Below are 21,647 nucleotides of genomic sequence, written 5' to 3'. Positions count from 1 at the left end.
CATAGTTAAGAATGTTTAATATTCTGTTTTAAGCATCTCAGGGGACAAGGGAGGAGGGCTGTATAAAATAATTATTTTTCTAGTGGGAGAGAGCAAAATGTAGTCAACTGAGTCTCATATAGAGGTACCCACCTCACGTGATTATTGGGAACATTAAGTGAATCCATTATAAATCATTTGGCCCAGTGTCTAGCATTTAATAATGGTAAGCTATTAATAGAAAATTTATTGCTATAAAAATAATAAAACTATATAATAATTTTGTCATAACTTTTCATTTGGCTTTCTTGATACTATTCTTTACTAAATTTTATCTAACTAACTTTTCTTACTCTTACTGTAAGTTCTTGGTCCTCAAGTTTCTTCTCTTTTTGTCTTGCCTCTTCCATTATTCCCTAGGTCAGTGTCAACACCTTCTACTGAAACTCAGTACAGTGTACCTCTGCAAAACATCTTGCCTCTCTTAGGGAGGAAAGTGACAGGATCCAGCCTATATTTTAGGAAGCTAGTAAGTTTGTTACCAGAATGAAATACAATTTAGAAACGCTTGTGAGAATAAGCAATCAGATCAGAGGTCATTGGGTTATGTGGTTGTTCAGGTAACAGATACCTGAACAAAGACATGGGTGGGAATGAGAAGGGGATGAATGTAGGAAATTTTTGTGAGAGTAATCAGTGAAACTTTGCCATTGGTTGTATGTGGAGAGGAAAAGAATTGAAGACTGAGGTTTCTAGCTTCAGAATCATGCTATTTATGATTAACAAAAATATACATTATTGAGTATTTGAGTTAAGTTTTGGACAAGATGACTTTAGGTTGCTAGCATGATATTGTCAGGCTATTAGTTTACTTGTTCTAGTCCTAGCCCTCGCTTCTCCCTCACTCAACTCACTCTGAATTCCATTGCTATTAGTCTAAGAACTTCCCTTTAGGAAAAGTAATTTTTTTTAGTCATAATCAACAGTAGAGCTTGAAATGTGTGGAGAGCAATTTCTCATTTCCTAACCACATTGTCATTATCCTCTTTTGGTCCCTTTCCCCCAGTGAAAAATATTACTTAGAATAGTATTTACCAACATCATTACTACCACCCCACCCCACCTCCAGAATAAGTTTTTATATTTTTATACGAAATAAATGAGACAAATTGGCAGAGCTCTTTAAAGAAAAACAAAACTTTATGAAGTGTTTGTGATTAAAATATTAATCAGTCAATGAGCAGAGTAACACCTCATTCATCTAATATCATTAGGTATACTCTACAAAAGATGATTGACACCCCAAAATCTATTTCCTTAGAGATTTTATAGAGATTTTAAAAAATATATATGTTATGTGTAGATAGATACAGATATTTGTGGCTCTAAATCTTTTTCTTTATAATGTTTTACATGCTTTGCTGCTTTCTGAATTAGGGACACCTCTCCCTCCCCTCCCCCTAATACTAAACCTTTTCTGGAAAATAAAAAGAATTTTTTGTTGCAGCGCTTCAGAATGAGTCACGAACCCCAGGTTCTAGTCCAAGGCCAGGCACTAAGTTCCTGTGTGAGAATCAAATCCGTCGACTCTGGAACAATACCTAGCATGTAGTAGATGCTTAACAGATATGTTTGGAATGAATCATAGTTTTGTGCCTGCTTTAGTACTCCTTCCATGACTTACTGCTTGAAATTCATTGCTGCCTAGTAAATAAGTTTCTGGGTTGTATTAAATAGGAGTATCTAGGTTCCGATAGAGGTGAATTGTAAGTTTAATTTACAATATCTCTTTTAGCTGCTTAGTGGAATTTTTGGCCTTCTCTTAATACATTTTCTGGTACTTGATGTTGCCAAACAAGTGATCATTTACTTGGTTTATTGAGGTCACTTTATTTATTGAGTGTATTTTATGTGCCTATATTATATATAAGCAATGTCCTATATTTAAGCACATAGCCCATGTTCCCAGGACCTTACAACTTTGATGAAGAAACACAGAAGTAGAACTATAAGAGAATAATTAAATGTTGAATCGTATAGCATTGACGCACGGGTTCATTAGTAATGCTAGGAATAGAGACCTATGTGGGCTGAAGCAGGAGAAAAAGGATTCAAGATGGAGGTGAAACTAGAATTGGTTTTGAAAAGGTAATAAAGATTTTGATAAGCATCAGGGTAAAGAAATGACATTCTAAGCAAGGGCAGTAGCATAGTAAGGAACGAAGGGAGAGAAAGCTGGTTGAACATGTTCAAACAAGCCTGACTGGATTCCTAAGGGTGTGGGGACTTGTGGGAAATAAAAGTAGGTAGATTTAGTAGAATGGTTTTAATCTAGGCTGCGGGATCCTCACGAGTCTGGTGATAGAATTTAGAGGGCTCCATGCATTTGGATGAGGAAAAAAATGACATCCTTATATTTTCATAATTTAGCATTTCCTTCTATTATGATTTTGAGCAAAAGACCACACTAATATTAGCAATACCTGTGTCTTTATTACTAATAGGAAAAGCACAGATAGTTTCAAATTACCATTGTGGATATCATTAGATATAATTTATGCATATTACTACTTCAAAATTAGGATTGTTATTAGACCCAGTGTATTAAATGTTAATAAAGAAGTATATACATTAATAAACCACAAATAAGGTTTTAAAAAATACCTGGTAACTGTGTTTCAGTATAATTCCTTGGTAATCATATATTTTATGCATTGAAAATCATACTTCAAAATTAACATATTTTAGCAAACTGGCTTTCTTTGTAATCCTAGGTATTATATTTTATGCATTTAAAGCCTCTGAGAGGGACTCTGTGGCTCTCTCCAGACTGCCAAAGGGATCCATGAACCCTGATCTAGCAGAACCAGACTGGAGAAGGCATTGAAAACCACACTGAGGGGTTTTAGTCAAAGTGATAAGCAGGAAAGGAGCCTAGTCAACTTTGTTCATTTGTTTGTTTTGTCTCAATTAAAGAATAAATGTAAGTTAATTTAGAAAATTTTAAAATTTCAACAAGTTTTAAAAAATTGAGGGAACTCTTTTTAGCCCACAACTGAAGAGAAACTAAGGTTTAAAAAGATTAAAAACTCATCTGTAATTCCACAGTCACTATCCTTACTCTCTTACTACATATCTGTTTCAGTTTATTTAATAAATTCTTATGTAATGGAGTGAAATAGTTAAAGTGGTTATATAGGAACATTTCTTAATTAGTTGTGCTATACTTACAGATCAGGTGGGAAGACCATGATGGCAGGGAGGTAAGCAAGGGTCTGGTCATTTAGATATTGAATGATAAGGATAGCATGGTAGAAGTAGGGGTAGAGTAGGATTCCAGGGGGTATTAGAAAGAAAAAATTATAGAACTTAGTGGTATAGGGGGCTGAAATCCATATTATGTAACTCCTCCAGCAAGGTCTGAAGCATCACCTTATAATTAGACACTAAGATTTCTGCATCGAAAGCTGGAAATATTCACAGTAAGTGGGTTAAATCAAGCCAGCAAATAACCTTTTGTCAGTTCAAGTCAGGTTTTTGCCACCACTAGATGAGTTTCCCCATGAAGCTTCATGAAACAATCTTTTTATAACTTTTTAGATTTCAGAGCTATGGAAGTGATTGTGTACTGTATTGACTGTAACATCCAGTGAGGAGAGTCTTAGGAGGTGTGTTTTGAGGAATTTAATTATAAAATGGATGAGATTTGAAGGAGTTGGGTAAAGGTAAAGAAAGAGAAAAGTAAAGGTAACTTCAGTTTTCATGTCGAAAAGACAATTGCTACTTCAGACAAAAAAATGGGAAGTTGGAAGGAAACTAGTTTGGGAAGAGTTTAAATATAAGAACAATTAAGAGGAAAAAACATGTTTTTGCTTCACATGACATTCCCTTTTATTTTTCATGGATTCTATATCATAGCTAAATGAGCTTAAAAGCTTAGAGATGTTGGAGTGTAAAATTTACTTTTAAAATGAGCTCTTCATTTTCAGCATCCTACAAGGAGCCTAACAGACTCATGTTGAGATCTTAAAGCATTTCTGGATTGAGAGTGGTTGGACAGGTGTTCCAAGATAAGTGAGGGTTATGACCCTACTCATGGAACAAGACCTGGAAAATAGTCTAAAAGAAGTAGAGTGAGGTGTTCATCCCCTAACAGGATTCTTTTCTGTATGGTTGAATCATTCCTATGGCCATATTTATAATAATGTGAATATATTTAGAAGTAGCAATTGTTCAGTAGCAGTGGGAGCTGCCATGTGCAAGGTACTGTTCTAAGTGCTGTAGCAAGTGACCCATGGTATTTGCTTCTTACAGACTGGATCAGGAAAGCATTAGCATAGGTAGTAGTGTGGTTTTGTTCAAAAATCCAGAATGTAACTAATTAATGCATGCATATATAGGATCGAATAGGTTTTAACTTTATTGCCATTCTGTACTTTTTTTTTAATCCACTTTGATAAGTAGACTCGTACATTGACATTGTCATGTGAGTAAAAACCTTTTAGAAATAGGAGCATGTTTTTAACAAAAGTGAAATGAGGCCCAATGATTACTCTTAAATTTTGTTTAATTACTTTGTTTATATTTACTGTATATAAATATATACATTTATTTTATGATTCATAAGTAATAAGGCAGATTTCATTTTTATTAACTAAACTTTTATTCAGATATGACTGACGTATATGATTGGAACTTTGTTTTTCTTTTATTAAATAAGGGTGTTGGACTAGATAATCTGTAAGGTTCCTTTTACATCAAATCTGTTCTGAATGTGTAAGTTTCATCAAGTAGAATAGAAAGCTTAAACTACAATTTAAAGGAGATTGTCTTAGATTATGTATGCTGTGAGTGTAAATGAGATGCCAGAGAAACAAGTGAGAGAATGAATGTCATAGCTTTGTACCTACATCCTTTTGGCAAACATTATATTAAGAAGAGGCATAGAAATAAAGATCCTGGGAAGCTACAAGGGTATACAATATTGGCTAGAAAAGGAGTTTTCAAGGAGAAAGTTATCAGTAATGTCAAGTTAGTACAGTAAAAACGAAGGAACCCTGGAGCTGGAGCTATTTAATAGAAAGCTACTGAATACAGTTTTGTTATTAACTGTGCTGCTTACTGGAGTTTTGATAACCAGTAAAAATTACTTAATATGGTTATAGTTATTGAAAGTGGACGTCAATTCGTTATTATTTGTAGATGACATTGTAAAAGCCAAGAGAATCAACTGAAATATTACTGTGAGTAATGAGATTTCAATGCAATGGCTAGTTATAAAATAAACAAAAAGTGATGGTTTATCTAATGTGTTTTTTCCTAGATAGTCTTTAAACGGAAAGCCTGTCCATATGGGTTTAGTGCATGGGAGTCCTCATACTTATTTTTTTCTTTCTGAGGAATACACTAATTTAATCGTATATCTGATTAAGTTGTGATCTATTTTGAATGAATCTTTTCCATGTTAACTTCTTAAAACTATTTTGAAATAAAGTTGTGGCAGTGAACACATTTAAAGTGACTATACGGAAATCTTTTTTTTTTTTTACTCCTTGTGGCTTGTGATACTTGCTCTATTACTCTGTAATGTCAGAGAAGGTGTAATCTGATCTTTGGGCCATATTCGGTAAATAATAATTTTGTGTGGAACCCACTGTTCTATCAGTAGGAGGAAAATTATTGTCCATATGTAAGGCTTTTCTTTGCCCCTAAAGTATTTTCTGACTTAAAGACCAAATTATATCATCCATTATTTGCTTTTATGTTTTTTAAAAAGCACTGTATTCCAGATCTATATATATATATAACCTTTTAACAAGAGGTATGTTGGCAGAAGTATTTTCTACTTTACTTGGAGGCAAAAGAATTACATTACATCCTAAATGAAAATTGTTATAATTTTATTTATCATCAGCTCTCAGAATTGAGCTCTCTCAGGTATTCTCTTTCTAGCCATTCCGAAGTCAGTGTTAATAAATCACTTAGATCTCTTAGAATGTGATACAGTTTGAATTGTTTAAACCTAAAACTTGTTACATAGCTGTTGCTTTAGCATTTATGAAAATGAAAACTTAAGTATACCTACATGTTTAGAACAAAGAAAAGTTTCATTCTTTAATAATGCAGAAAAATGTATTGAATACCTAATATGTACCAGACTGTTGGGTGTTTTATATATACTTTAGCTAAATCTCATAGCAATCCAGTGAGATGGGTGGTGGTATCTCATTTAATAGAAGGGAAACATCTGCAGAGAGTTTTAATTCAAGGCCATACTGAAATCAGATGTGAACCTAGGTGTCTCTCCCAAAATTCTTTTCCCTACAACATGCCGTGACAAAAGATGGGAAATTTACATTTTTCACAAAAACTACTTTTACTCTATTTTGCTTTTTGTATTGCTAGTTACTAGAAATGCAGGCAGTTAAGTTTTTTGAGTCTTTGTCTTGATTTTTTTGTTGTCCTGTTATAATTCCCACAATATCTGCCATCATTTGACAGCAGCAGAAAATTCAATTTATTTTGACTGCTATGGAATTCGTTTCTAAGAGAAACTCCTAAGGGTGCCAGCCTACCAAGCATAAGGACATCATTTCCAGACCTTGGTAGTCTAATTAGTACAATATTCTACCATTTTTAATATCCTACCATTTCTGTAACCTTCGCAGTTGCAATTTTGTTTTTGGTTTTTGTTTTTATATGGGCCTGACAAAAACAATTTTTTTTTAAATCATTGAATCTATTTTGGTAATGGAAAAAAGATTTTCCAGTGTGGTTAAAAACCACATCTTATGAGCTGTTCTTTGCCTCCCTCTTTAAGAATTACCAAGTATTTTTAAAAATTGGAACTTGAAATTCAGTTCATTGCTTGAATATATCTAACACATTTCTTAAGAACCCCCTGAGAATGATTATCAGAAATTAGGGGAGCAGTTAGAAGATGTTTGGAGATACGATTGCGAAAGAGAAGAGCAAAATGACCTGAAAATAAGGACTTTACAATTCCAATTTTACCAGTAAAATGGGTTTTGTTGTTTTCCTCCTTCTGTTACAGTTACTCTGTGGTCTCCTGTTGGACAGTCTGTTGCTAAAAGCCATTAGAAATTTCATAAAAGCTACTGTTTGAATTTCTAGAATTGAGAGTTCAGAAAAAGAGTTGGGTAGGTTAAGAGAATGACTTAACTAAATAGCATGTTCTGGTAACTTGCAATTTAAGAGACCCTTTTTCCATTTCAAAATACTTTCTGTGAGAGACTTGGGGGACTACCTCACTGCTATTAGATCTAATAATGTTGTCTGGTCACGTTTCTTGTTCTACCTACCTCTAGTTTACTCTAGTTTCTCTTCTGCTTTTAAGGCTCCAGACCCAGTTCCTGGACCTGCCCTGGAAAAGAAGTATCCAGTAGAGATGAGCTCACTGCAGTTACTTAATTAAAAATTTGTAAGCTGCAAAAATGGCAATGGGCCAACCAAGAACAGCCACAATTTGAATTTTTCTATTTCCAGGTATGCTAAAGTCCATGGCACCAGTCAAGCTTAGCCTATGTAACTGCCTTATTATGAAATCTATAATAACCAAAACTTTCAAAACTTGTAGTCATCTTGCTTTAAAGTATAGTAACATCCCTAACATCTAGGTAACATGCAGCTACTATTAAGTTTAACATATCTTTTGCCTGAATATTTCTAATTTAACCTGTTTGCTAGTGGTAGCAAACTAATGCAAAAGCAGTTTAAGAAAAATAAATTTGAAATGCTGTTAAGCCCCGTAAATGTACAAAAAGTCATCTTCATTGAAAAGTAAATGTTAACAACAACAAAATTGTCTTCTTTTACAAGATCCACATACAGTACAAACAGTAGAGGAAATTAGATGAGTGAAACTGGTTCTCCTTCCTAAGATTCTCAACTGTTCTACACTACTAATGCCATCACATAAGAGTTAATACATTCTTTAGTAATTGGAAATCATAAGTAATATTTTTGGATAGAACCAAATAATGTATTATGGTACTTTTACCTGAAGAATTTAATTATATTTTAAATGTAAGTGTATAACTAATATTTGCTAATTTTTTTTGCTTGATTGCGCAAAAGAAGCCAGTCAAGGAAGTCATAAATAGTCAGAATTGTCCTGGAATGTAACAACAAAATAAAAAAATGAGGTTAATGCTTTAGATGTTAACCAAAAGAAAACTACTCATGAGTGGTTAGACGGCTGAGGTCAGTTAGCTTTTAAGGACACTTAATTGCTTTTACCAATTTGTATAGATTTAGAAACAGAATTAATCCATAAAAGATGAGTTTATTTACTAAACAGGTAGATAACCATACATATATTTGACTTTAAAGTTCAATTCATCTAGGTTAGAGATTACCCAAAATTGAATGGAGGAATTTTGTATCCCAGTTGTGAATTTAAAAGATGATCCTAATATTCTAGTATGTACCTAACTCCTTCCTTATATTCCCTCCTGCAGTGTTAATGCATAATGAATTTAATGTCAGGCAACCTAGTCAACATTAAGTTGCTGATTATGTGCCACATTTGTTTGGTATTGAAAGAATTATGTCTCAGTGTTAAATTAGGACTGGAAAGGGAGCTATTAGCAGAGTTACTATAGGATCATTACCACTATTAGGAGATCAAAGGGGAAATTAAAGAGGGAATTATATATGAATATCAAGTCTTACTAGTTATTTTCAGTGGAACTATTAGTAACAGTGAAATGTATCTACACTGAATATAAATTGTGTGTAAAACACTGTATTAGGCACAGGAAGGGTATACAAATGAATAAACCTTGTTTTTAGTGAGCTTACAGACAAGTGATACAAAAGGAAAGTATCATAATAGAGATGCACACAACCTACTTGAGAATACCAGCAAGAATTAGCTTTGCGGAGAAGGTAGTATTTCTACTGAGCCTTGAAGAATAGATAGTGTTCTTTAGAGAGGGTGGCAAGAGTATTTCTAAGTTAAGGAAATGAAAGTACGTAATATGTCCTAGTAATTGTGAGCAGTCCAGTGTGTTTAGAGAATAGTGGGGTATAGAGGGATATGGTGGGAGATGGAGCTATGTCATATGTGTTTTTGAATGTCAAGTGAAGGAGTTTGGATTTAATTTAGTAGGGAGTGGGAATCCACTGAAGATTTCTTAGCACTGGTGCATACAAGTCAGTGAATCTGTTGAACTGACTGCAGTAGAATAAGGATTGAATTAATGAAGTTAGAGATTAGGCAGTAGTAGTAATGCTACTATGTTAGGCATTGTGTAAAGAGTTTTACTGCAGTTTCTCATTTAATCCTTACTACAGGAATACTGTGAAAAGTAACTGAAATAATGCACGTTAAACATTTAGCACAGGACCTGGTGAGTGCAGAAGCAAAATGGTTAATACTATAGGCTCAGAGAAAATAGTGTGATACTTTTGGGTATCATAACTTTCCAGAAGGGTATTGTGTCTATTGGGGGACTTTTAAGCTTAATAATAACAGTAAACCTACATCTTTTTCTACCTCCCTTTACCTCTTTCTTTTAATCAATTAAACCGTCTCATTGGTGGATCAGTACTACTTAATCATTTTGAGGGCTCGAGTAATAGTTTACCTTAAGTTAGCCTTTGTGTGGAAAAATGTGACCTGGCTTTTTTTGTTTTAACCATGGGTTATAAATTAGGAGATTAAGCTTAGAGATGGTTAGGCATCCACCTAAACGTATAAATCTGTAAGTAACATTTAAGTTAAAATGTGACTGTAAACCTCATCTTTCAGTCATCCTGGTAATTGATCATTGCTGCACCTGTTACCTGTACATCACTAACAGTTTCAGCATAGGCACAAAGGCTTTGAGTTATTTGAAAGTACCTATGGTTGGCTAAGTACAGGTTCTTTCAAATAACTCATTCTATTCTACTCTTACTCTCCTATCCACATATCAGAGTATAAGTAATGTTAAGGGAAAATACATAGGGAATAATTTTATAGGGAAAGCACTCTATCTCTCATTGTTAATGCTTAATTATGCAAGTAGATGTGAATATACATATAAAAATTTAAATATAACAGAGATGACTAAATGTCCTTGGACTACTACATTCCTTCCATATGTCCCTCTGCCCAGTCCCCTCTCCAAAGTAACTAGTGTGTATACTTATAGAACTTTTCCTATACATTCATACATTAATAAAAATATCTGTTTAAAGTATATTTGTTATGTTTGTCTTTTTTTTAACACAAAGGGTATCATATGTAGATTTTGTATCTTGATTTTTTTCAATCAATAATGTCTATAGGTCTTTCCATGTAATTATTTGGATGTCTTACTCCCCTAAAAAACAAATAAACAAACAAAAAGCTACATGGTGTTCCTTAGTATGGCTGTGCAATAATATACATGCTTATTCCTCCTTAATGGACATTGAGGTTGTTTTTGGAAGTACACACTGGGGTGACCATCCTTGTATGTTCCTCTTTAAAACATGTTTTTCTCTAGATTAGATGCTTTAATTTATATAGATACAGATAGATGGAGGGAGGGAAGTATGGCTGGATAGATAGAAAGAACTCTGGTACTTATTATTATAAGTAACAAATATCCATTTACATTTTGTCTAACCCATAAACTTAATTATCACACTCCCAATGCTGTCTCTGTCTCTCTCTGTCTGTCTCTCACTCACACACACACACACGCACACACACGCACACACACACACACGCACGCACGCACGCACCCGCAGCTGGCCAGCCATGACATTAGAAAGAAGAGTTATGTGCAATGAAGAGGAAGAAACATGAGGCCAAGTAAGGGATTGAAACTGCATGGGAATCAGTTGGTGAAATTTCTTGTAAGTTTCTCTGAATCTTCGTATTAAGGTGCCATTTTAAATTAATATTTATCTAAATTATTATCATTTTTTTACATCATTGAGTTAATTGGTTTGTTATAAATGTTTATAGTTGGTGTAAGATGAAAATTGGTTCTTTCAAGTGCTTGCATTTTCTCCTCTTCCTTTCCCTTTTACCCATAAATAGGAACTTACTATCATACTTAGTTCTTGTTTTCTTTTATAGATTATATTTATACACAGGATTGACTATCCAAAAATTACAGTGAAAAGGGGCACTGAAAGATAACTTCGTTTCCCTCTTAAAACCATAATGTATTGGAAAATAATAATGAGATATGAATTAGAAAATACACACAAAGTAGTCAGTTATATGTTTTGATGAAGTATAACCATTCTGTCTCAGATTTATTGCAGTTTTCTTGATCCTTAGAAAATGGTAGTACCTACCACAAAACCACAATACATAAATTGCCAAGTGTGGCTGACTTGCATATTCCTTTTAGAAGAACTTATAACTGGTAAGCCTTTTAACCATAAGAAATGGTCAACATTCATGGCCTTGAGGCAATGCATTAAAGGAGAAAATTAGGAGATTTCTCTTTAAGAGGAGGTAGTGTGGATTATTATGTTACTTCAATTATTAATGTTTATTGTTTTTCTTTAGGAAGGAAATTATTGTAGGCTTATAAAATTGAGAAATCTGGATTTCAGTAACACAGTCTTTTGCTCCCTTCAAGCTTTTAAATCACACTACATCTGAACATTATAGCTAACTTAGAATAAGTACCATTTGGATGACTGATTTTGGATAACTGGTTTGTTATATTATTTTTGCAAATAACTGATTACATGAAATTATGCAGTGTTCCAACTGTTTTGTGATAAAAATTTATGCTAAAGATTGACCATAATAGTCTTATTTTTATCTAAATGGAGATATTATTTAAACTTTAGATTTTTAATTGCATAGCTCTAATTCTTGCATTTTATCTTAGAAAAATAACTTAGTATGCCGGAATTTTTTTTAAAGTTTTCTTTGCCGTGATAGACTTGTAACATCATGCTTCAAGAAATACAATTTCAATAATTTGCTGTACAAATAATATCAAAAAATTTTAGATTAAATTAATGACATTTGTAAATTCTTTTAAAGTTAATCAAATGTGAAGTTCACCAAATATTACCTGACTGGTGTATGATGTGGTGCTTGCATACTACATCAGTAATATAAAAGGTATTGATAATAGTGTATGTACTTAGACAAACAATGTGATTCTTAATTTGATACTTAATTTTGAAATCTTCATTGAGGTCAAAGGGTTTCAAAATTTACTTTAACTTAAATTTTATTCTTGCTATTCTGACTGAGTATCAATGCTTCTTTCTGTGGTGAAAATATTATTTAAGAATACCTGATTGCAGTCTGATAATGTCAGCCAATCCACAGAAGAGACAAAAATTGTAATTAGTATTAGAAACTGTTAGCATCATACTGACAAAAGGTTGAAACATTCCACATTCCCATTGACCATCCTGGAGAGGTTAGTGTTAACAGTTGTTGAGATCAAAAGAGTTTTGACATATAGTCAGTTCTGTCAAAATTTGACATATGTGCTCCTAAATATTAATATCGCCATGCTATGCAAAATCATGCTCACACACGCAAACACTGGGCTTATGGAGAAAATGGGATTGTGAGTACAAAACGCAAAAACTTCATCTGTGAACATTTAAAAAATGAAGATAGGGAACTTTAAAAAAGATAGCACAATTTATTCATGTTAAATGGTTAAGAAATATGTAAATACTACAATACATATTGTACTTTGCCTTGAAGAAGACCTGAAGTTTGCTTATGGAAGTGAACATAGGAAGGGTTGCAGCTCAAGAGTTATTGTAAAGTAGTTGAAAAAGGGTTTTCTGAAATCAAAAGGAAAGTTGTAACACAAAATGTGGCCAGGTGTGATTCGTAACATGCAGATGCATGCGTGGTAAGCCAAGGTAGCTGATAGATGTTTGAGGTGTGTGTGTTTACTTTTTGAGTATTCATATGCAGCTTGTTTCAGCTAGGTATGGGTCTCTGTTTACCCTAGTATTTCTCCCAAATGAAATTATAGCAGAATTCACTTAATGCTTAAATTGTTCTCCAATATCAATTGTGTTGGAACAAATTTACATTTTCAAAACAGATATTATAGCAGAATTGACTTATATCTGAGGTTAAGGGAAACACTTGAGTTTGGGGGGATAGAACCACTTTTTATAGTAATCTTTAAAAATTGGTGGTTATTAAAGACTTACTGCAAAAAATATTTACAGAACGTTTGCTTGACATCACTTTCTAAGTACTCAGGATATAGCAATGAACCAAATTATCTCTCCACTTTGGAACTAACATAACTTAATGTAAAGAGTTTTGTGATCAGAGGTTGGTTTTGATAGGTAAATTGGACTGGTGGGTAGAAGAGAAAGTATGGCAGGGAGTCTGCTGGGCAATAAGGCTTGTTTCTAACCTCTTAAATTATATACTTTTGGAAGATAACTTCCTAGGATCCTGTCCAACTCAGGATTTCATAGTTTACAGAAGAAATTATTATCTCTAGTATGTACTGTGAAAACCAGAATTCAATTTTAGGATATGTTGAAATGGAAAGATCTTTTTACCTTGTCCATAATCTAAGGAAGAATCCTAATGTAGTTGAGAAGTGAATTTTATGTATTTCTTCCTATTGCTATTTGATATTCAACTTGAACCATATTTTACCTTATTAACTAATTAAATTTGTTCCAGTAAAATTCACAATCATGTAAGAATGGGGCAAATATAAAATTATATATATGTAGTTTTACATAATATTAAAACTTCTGTGTTAGTGTATCTCAAGGCCTTCTCTAATAAAGACCACTGTACACTTAAAACTTTTCATTCGCCTTTCTCATCTTCTGTAACTATTCCCCACCCTGAACACCTTCTTCATAATCCCCTTCTTTTCTCTCCTCCCTCCTTTCTTCTTCCAGCCAGACAGGTGACACTATCCCTAGAATCTGCCTACTGTTTGATTGCCTTGCTTCGTATTTCAACCTTATTAAGTACCTATGCTTCAATACTCTTCACTCCTCAGCCCCGAGAGATTCCTTTGAACACATATAGCACAATTTATACCACTTATCTAGCACTTATGCACAGCCTAGTATTGTTGAGTTTTTTATGAGCTTTATCAGAGTTCCTCAGTTACACAAGTTATTTGTCCCATATATAGCGAAAAGGAAGGCTTTAAAGGTTGAATCAACTCCTTCAATATTCTGCAGCCAGGGTAACATTCAGCCCTATTTACTAAAGTTTTATTCCTTTGTACTTTGTGGAAATTCATGATACTTAGAGTAAATAATTATTATTACTACCAGTTTTTATTTTTTGCTATAGGCCAGGCAGGTATAATATTAATATAATACAATTATCTTTCACTGCGTTACCACTAATCCTTGAAACTCTGTTTTCTCCATTTTACAAAGAATAAAATTATAGTATTGCTATTTTATTTACACGTATACTTACTATGTACTCTTTTATTATCTTACGTGGATTACTCTTTAATTCTCATAATCTTATCAGGTAGCTACTCTCTTATCACTATTTTATAGATGGGAAAACTGAGGCACAGAGAACTTAAATGATTTGCCCAAGAATATACTACAAGAAACTGGCATATTAAACTTTATAAATAAATACATGGACTCCTAGAATTTATACTTAACCAGCTTCTACTATGTATCACATACTATGTGTTTTATATACATTATCTCATTTAATTGTCTCATTACATGAGACAATGTCCACTTATATGGAATTGACGCTGATATTTAGCTACGGTAGGTTATCTCTGTTTTTAACTATTAACGTATTCTTTCACAAGAAATTTTTAGAAACACAAATGGCTAAAGCACACTAGTAGAATACTGTTTCTTTTCGGGTTTTTTTTGTTTTTGTTTTGTTTTGTTTTTGAGACAGTCTCCCTCTTTCACCCCAGGTAGAGTGCAGTGGCGTCATCATAGCTCACTGCAACCTCAAACTGCTGGGCTTGAGTGATCCTACTGCCTCAGCCTCCCGAGTAGCTGGAACTACAGGCATGCACCGCTGTGCCCAGCGAATTTTTCTATTTTTTGTAGAGGGGGTGTCTCACCCTTCCTCAAGCCATCCTCCCGCCTCGGCCTCCTAGAGTGCTAGGATTACAGGCATGAGCCACTGCACCTAGCCTTGTTTCCTGAAGTTCCACCCTTAGGAAATTCTTCCCTTCAGGAAAGTTTATGCCTGTCTCAGAGTGACATTTTACTTATTAATTGATTCCCTTTTTTTGTTAAGACTTTAATAGTGAAGGTCAATACTTTGTTAGGTTTAAATTATGTAAATCTAAATAGTTTGTACAAGTTACATTACTCGTTATTCCTTTTATTTTAAAAGTTGGATCTCTGGGAACTTAGCTTTGCTCCACCATTTACTTTGTATGGTACCTCCTTGATAGTAAACAAAGATTTTTCAGAAATTGACCTGCCCAAGAACAGTTTGTATTTTATAGTATATAAGCTTCAGTTTTAGTTGACTTAAGATGATCCACATGTGTTTATTGTACAACTGCATTTGGCCTGAGCTGCTAAATATATAGTAGTTGCAGAACCCATTTATGGACACTTACAAAGGTAATTTTCCCTTCCACCAGTTATTTCTTTCCCATTGTATCAAATTACATAAGAATTCCTAACCATTCCTGTTAGAGGCTCAAATAATCCTTTCTTATTTCATTGCCTTTAACTCAGTTTTTTTTTTTTTAACTCACAAAATCCCATACCCCTTCCCATCTCTATTTTCCTTCCTTATATTGATTCCGTACTATCACCTTTTCTTATACATGATCCTGTAACCATAGTTGTCATCTTAAGTTTTGATTAGTCCCTTCCCTGCCTTTCATTTACTATATCATCAACTAGAAGTCTTGTAGGAACTGGAGTAAACTTTACTTGAGGAGACCTTCAGATGAACAGTTGGTCATCACAGTGGATTCAGAGAAGAATCAGTGAAAATACCTGGGCCCTCCCCTCAGGGACTCTGATTCAGTGGATATAGGATGAAGCCCAGTGATTATGTTAGAGGTGGTCCACAGACCAAACTGAAAAATGCCGGCCTAGGAAACACCCTTTTCTTGACAAGGAAAGTTGCCCATTTTCATACCATATCTCAAATCTTAAGGAACTTTTAGGGTTTAGCACTTTTTTCCTCTCCTACTTATATGCTCAATTTGTTGGCCCTAGATTTACCTGTTTAGACATCATTAGCCTTGTCAAATGGAATTACTGGTTTCATAATTCTTTGCCTTGAATGCCCTTTAAAGTTACTGATGGAGTATTTAGTTTTGTTTTTCTAGTAACAGAGATGCCCAGGCCCTACGTGCAGAAATTCTAATATTCATTATTAGGGTTGAGTTACCTTCCCAACCTTGGACTGTGGTTTTCAAAGCTCCATAGGTGCTACTACTGATGGCGGTAGATTGCTGTTGCTGCTGCTGCTGCTGCTGCTGCTGCTGCTGCTACTGCTACTGCTACTGGTGGTGCTTTCTCCTCCTCACTCTATCCTTCTTCCTTCTTTTAATAGGCAACACGTGAGTATGATACAGAATTCAACAAGCACAAAAAAGTATACAGTGAAAAAGGAAGTCTGTTAAGTCTCCCCCACCCCCAGCCCCTATTCTGCCAGATACCCTCTTCTTCTTCATCAGAGATAATAATTGTTACCAGTTTCTTCCACAAGTGATTTTGATGTGCATCCAGGTTAGAGAACCACTAACTCAGGGCTAGCAAGCAAGATACTATATAGGCACTAGGAGAAAATCACAAGGTGGGGGACAAAGATACTTTCCTTAAATAAAAATGACATCTAAGTGAAATCTTCATATTTTCACCTCGACATTGTAAATATTTGATATTAAGGCCATGTGCTCAGTGCTGAGGAAATAATTGAAATATGGAAATGTTTCATGTACAAAAAAATTTTATGTAGCCTTCTACAGAAAATGTGTGTGTGTGTTTATGTATATAAACAGAGAGAGAGAGAGAGACATATGTAAATTTTTTTAATCCAAATGACTCACCACTAAAACTTTGGAGTTCAAATTACATTTATGCACAAAAGATAAGTCCTGCATCTATGCTATTTGCTTTCTTCTCAAGGTTAACAAATGTCTAGATAAAATTTAACCTATATTTCTCCACAGTGTTCTTTACTGGATATTTGTTTCTTTATAACATGCATTAAAACCTCAATTATATGTATCTAATTGGTCCCAACTTCTGCTATTGAAAACAAGACCGTGCCCTTTGAACACGGCACCTGCTTACCTTAATTAGTACATCTTTGTGTTTGCCTTCCTATGTTACCACATCATTTTGTTTATTTGATCCTGTAATCTTAAAGAGAAGTAGGTAAACAAGCATTCTTTAGAGACTCATTTTGCATTGTGCAAACCTCAAAACTTGTATTGGTTAAGTAGGTACTTAATGTTTTAGAAAGCTAGATCATGTCATAGAATCATATCATAAAACTTGATCTAAGAACTTTGGGTAATCTTGGACTACCTACCACTTTTAAGTACCTTTTCCTCTCCAAGACTAAAATGTAAGACGATATAAAACATTTTCTCTTTTTATTTAACATATTTTTTGAATGTGAATGTAACATTAATTGAATATGATGCATTGCTTTTTAAAAAATTTAAATTATCGGTGTGTATTTTTTTTTATTTCAGCATATTATGGGGGTACAGATGTTTAGGTTACGTATGTTGCCCTTCCCACCCCCCCCCAAGTCCGAGCTTCAAGCGTGTCCATCCCCCGGAGGGTGCGCATCGCACTCTTTATGTATGCATATACCCGTCCACTCCTCCCCCCCACCATCTCCCCGCTGCCCGACATCCAATAAATGTTATTCTTATATGTGTACTTATGTGATGATCAGTTAATACCAATTTGATGGTGAGTACATGTGGTGCTTTGTGTGTATTTTTTAATAGAGCAGTAAAGCATACTGATGAAGAATAAATCTCCCTTAGTTTCTCTGTAGGCAGGCAGTGTTACCAGTTCTTGTATATCCTTCTAGAGATATTCCATGCATGTAAAAGTGTGTGTGTTGTTGTATATAAGAGTATACAGGACACTGTTCTGCAGTTGGTAGTGATTGTTTTTTAACTGAATAGTATGTCTTTTTTAACTGAATAGTGTATCTTGGGAATTATTCCATATTAGCACCTAGTTCTTTTTAATGGTTATATAGTAGTACTGCCTTATATGAATGAACATAGTTTATACATAATCACCATTAACAGATATTTAAGCTGTTTTTGGTAGTTTGTAATTACAAAAAGTACTATGGTAAATATCTATAATTTTTTGTGTGACTGTATCTGCAAACAGATTCATGAAAGTAGAATTGTGAAGTCAAAAAATACATAGTTTTAATTTTGATAGATTGACAATTTGGCATCTATAGAGATTGCACTGTCAGTACATGTAAGTGCTTGTTTCCGTTTGCACTCACCAAATGATATATTAACAGACATTTTGATGTTAATTAAGGATCATTACTTTTTAATCAAAAGTTCCCATGATCTCTTTACCCTTATACAAATACTACTTTTGTTTTGCTTCCAATTTTAATTTTTCCCCAACAAAAATTATTTACATGATGTTTTTCACTGTTTTTACCAAAAATTATATGACCATTTCCTTTCATTTTCTGAGCTTTTCATAAGTTTTAATGTCTGTAATAAAGTCAAATATTGGTAAGTTACAATTTGCAAAGCAGCTCACCAAAAGTTAGACTTTTTAGTTCTTTCTAGATTTTTGCTATTTGAAAACTATTTTAAACTTATGGTGAATTATTTCCTTAGGACAAATTCCTAAGACAGCAAGATAACACTGTCTTTTGATTACCTTTTTATATGACAGTATTTCCTCATGTGTTTCCTACCTCAGGATGTTTATGGGTAAATGGGATCATGCCCAGTTAAACTGGGGAAATATTTCATCTGCTCCTACTACCCAAGATTCACAGTGCATATTAAAGTACAACTGCAAAGAAACCTCCTTGACTTTAAGTAACAGCATTTTCTAAACATATTGCCACAAAAAAACTTGTTTTTTCATATAACAATAACAGCCATTGAAATGTACTTTGAGAAATGATAAATGGCAAAGTGACTGGTATGTTGAGTTTTCAAATAGATTTCTTAAAATTGGAATTACTGAATTTGTTCTCGTACTTCTTAACTTAATCATAATATTTCCTGATATCCTGGAAAATTCCAAATGCTTATTTTCTTCTAACTAGAGATAATGATAATTCTACCTTACCACGTAGAAATGTAGGAGATGGCTATTCAACAGATATTTATAGAAAACTTAGTATGGCTTTATTAAAAGCAGGGATATCACAGTGCCACTGTGACTAAAATTGAGGGTTGACTGAAATCAAAACTCAACTTCATTTTATACACATAGGTATGGATTGTCGAAATGAGCAACAGTTAAACGAGGCTACAGAAAGGAGGTGATGTCTTAGTCCATTCAGGCTGCTGTAATAAAATACCATAAACTGAGTAGCTTATAAACAACAGAAATTTATTTTTCACAGTTCTAGGGGCTGGGAAGTCCAAGATCAAGGTGCCAGCAGATTTGATGTCTGCTGAGGGCCTCCTTTCTGATTCGTAGATGGCATATTTTAGTTAAGTCCTCACATGTTGGCCAGGGCAAGTGAACTCCCTCTAGCCTCTTTTATAAATGCACTGATCCTATTCATGAGGGTTCCACCCTCATACCTGTTTACCTCCCAAAGGCCCCACCTCCTAATGCCATCACTTTAGGGGGTAGGATTTAGACATAAGAATTTGGAGAAGACAGACGTTTAGATCACAGCAGGTGAGGATGGATCTAAGACAAAAAAATCTTTCCAAACTTCATGTGTAGATCATGAGTAACCTCAATAAGAAAATCTTGACATCACACATTAAGTAGAGTATTCACTATTTTAGTGTGAGGTTTAGGAGTTTGTTTTTATTTTGTTTTGGTCTAAAATGAATTCAGTATTAAAACAAAATAATAGTTGGTTTATTACAAGCAGACTTTTATTTTTCCATAGGATTTTTTTACAGCAATTCGTCAAAATACACTTGCCATTTCAAAAAACCATATAGTTTTTTTTTAGTGTCACAGATAACAGATACCTTGACTATTCAGATTATTTCATTCATCAGTATTTATGACATTTGTAGCAGTCTAATAGCCGAAAACTAAAATAACAACGTCTTCATTATTTTTACTTTTTAAAGTAGTACGTTTTCAACATAAAAAATGTCAGACAGTCCTGATGTACATAACATAAAAGTAAAGACTCTCTATCAATATATAATTGGGATTACATTATACAGTGTTTGGTAATAAGCTTCCCCCCACCCCATTGAATGATATTAATGAACATCTGTCCATGTCAGTACATATAGATAAATCTCATACTTTACAAAATTTTTACTTAATCCCTGTGTGGACATGCCATAACTTTTTAAAAAATCTGTCTTCTATTTAAGTTGTTTCTAAATTTTTTGTATTATAAATGATGCTGTGATAAATATCTTTTCATGTATGTCTTTGTATGATTGTCTATTTCCTCAAGTAAATTCCTGGAAGTGAAATTACTGAGTTGGAATCAGATTTTGGAATGTTTGCATATATGTAATATCTTGGGGATGGGACCCAAGTCTGAACACAGATTCATTTATGTTTCATATATATCTTATACACATAGCCTGAAGGTAATTTTATATAATATTTTTAATTTGTGCATAAACAAAGTTTTTGTCAAATACTTCTGTGGAATTTTCCACTTGTAGCATCATGTCAGCACTCAAAAAGTTTCCAATTTGGGGACATTTTTGGATTTTGGATTAGGGATGCTCAACCTGTATTCTATTGTCTTCTGGCATCTACTGTGACTAATTAGAAGTTTATCAGTCTGATTGTTATTCCCTTCTAAGTTATAGCTCTTCTTCTCTCTTGTTTTAAAGATAGAATCTTTGTCTTTGGTTTTCTGCAGTTTCACTACAATGTATCTAGGTACAGATTTGTTTTTATTTTTCCTCTTCAGAACTGGGGAAGTGGGTGGGTCGTAGATAAATAGGTGAAGATAGTCCCAATCTTAAATATTCTTATCTGGTTATCTCATAAATGCCCAAATTTTCATCAGTCCTATAAATCCAGTTGCTCTTTTTTGTTTTTTATAAACCTTTTCAATATTTTTACTGTTCTGTACTATATATACTCTGCTACAATTTAGAATCCTTAAGGATTTAGTCCTCTTAGATCATTTTAGCTGGCAGAAGTTTAGATACCAAAACTTTGTACCTAATGCTAAAAACATTTTGTAAACTATGATTTCTTTATTCTCTTTCTCAGGAGAGCGGTTATTTTGCATCTAACCAGAGAAAATATGTCTCTATTTGTTATGAGAAATAATTTCCAGAATAAATTTATAAGGTATTTATTGGTTTTCATTTTGAAATTAAGTAAATACCAGTTTGTTTCAGTAATATATTTGGGTTGTGCTTACAAATTATGTACTGCTCCACAAAGGCTACATGTTAAAATATTAATAGTAATTTTGCCTTCATTTTTAAAGTTTACTTTTTTTATATATAGAATGTGGGTTGACAGTTTGAGTTTTTTCTCTTTCAGCACTTAAATTATGTCCTTTCACTATCTTCTGGCTTCCATTATTT

General features: G+C 33.6%; 1 protein-coding gene across 2 annotated transcripts in view; it reads left to right on the top strand.

The window, feature by feature from the left end:
- Positions 1-7,341: 7,341 nt before the first annotated feature.
- The window catches only part of TAB2 (TGF-beta activated kinase 1/MAP3K7 binding protein 2), a 60,497-nt gene continuing 46,191 nt past the window's right edge, over positions 7,342-21,647 (top strand). The window contains exon 1 of one of the 2 annotated variants that reach the window (XM_012655555.1): positions 7,342-7,485. The gene's annotated coding sequence lies outside the window, so the exon portion shown is untranslated. Of the gene's footprint in view, positions 7,486-21,347; positions 21,406-21,647 lie in introns of those variants that run through there. The other variant, XM_012655556.1, reaches the window with a different exon arrangement.

This window comes from Propithecus coquereli, unplaced genomic scaffold, assembly GCF_000956105.1.
Source record: "Propithecus coquereli isolate 6110/MARCELLA unplaced genomic scaffold, Pcoq_1.0 Scaffold48, whole genome shotgun sequence".
Taxonomy (NCBI): domain Eukaryota; kingdom Metazoa; phylum Chordata; class Mammalia; order Primates; family Indriidae; genus Propithecus; species Propithecus coquereli.
This window is presented reverse-complemented; position numbering and strand designations above follow the sequence as displayed.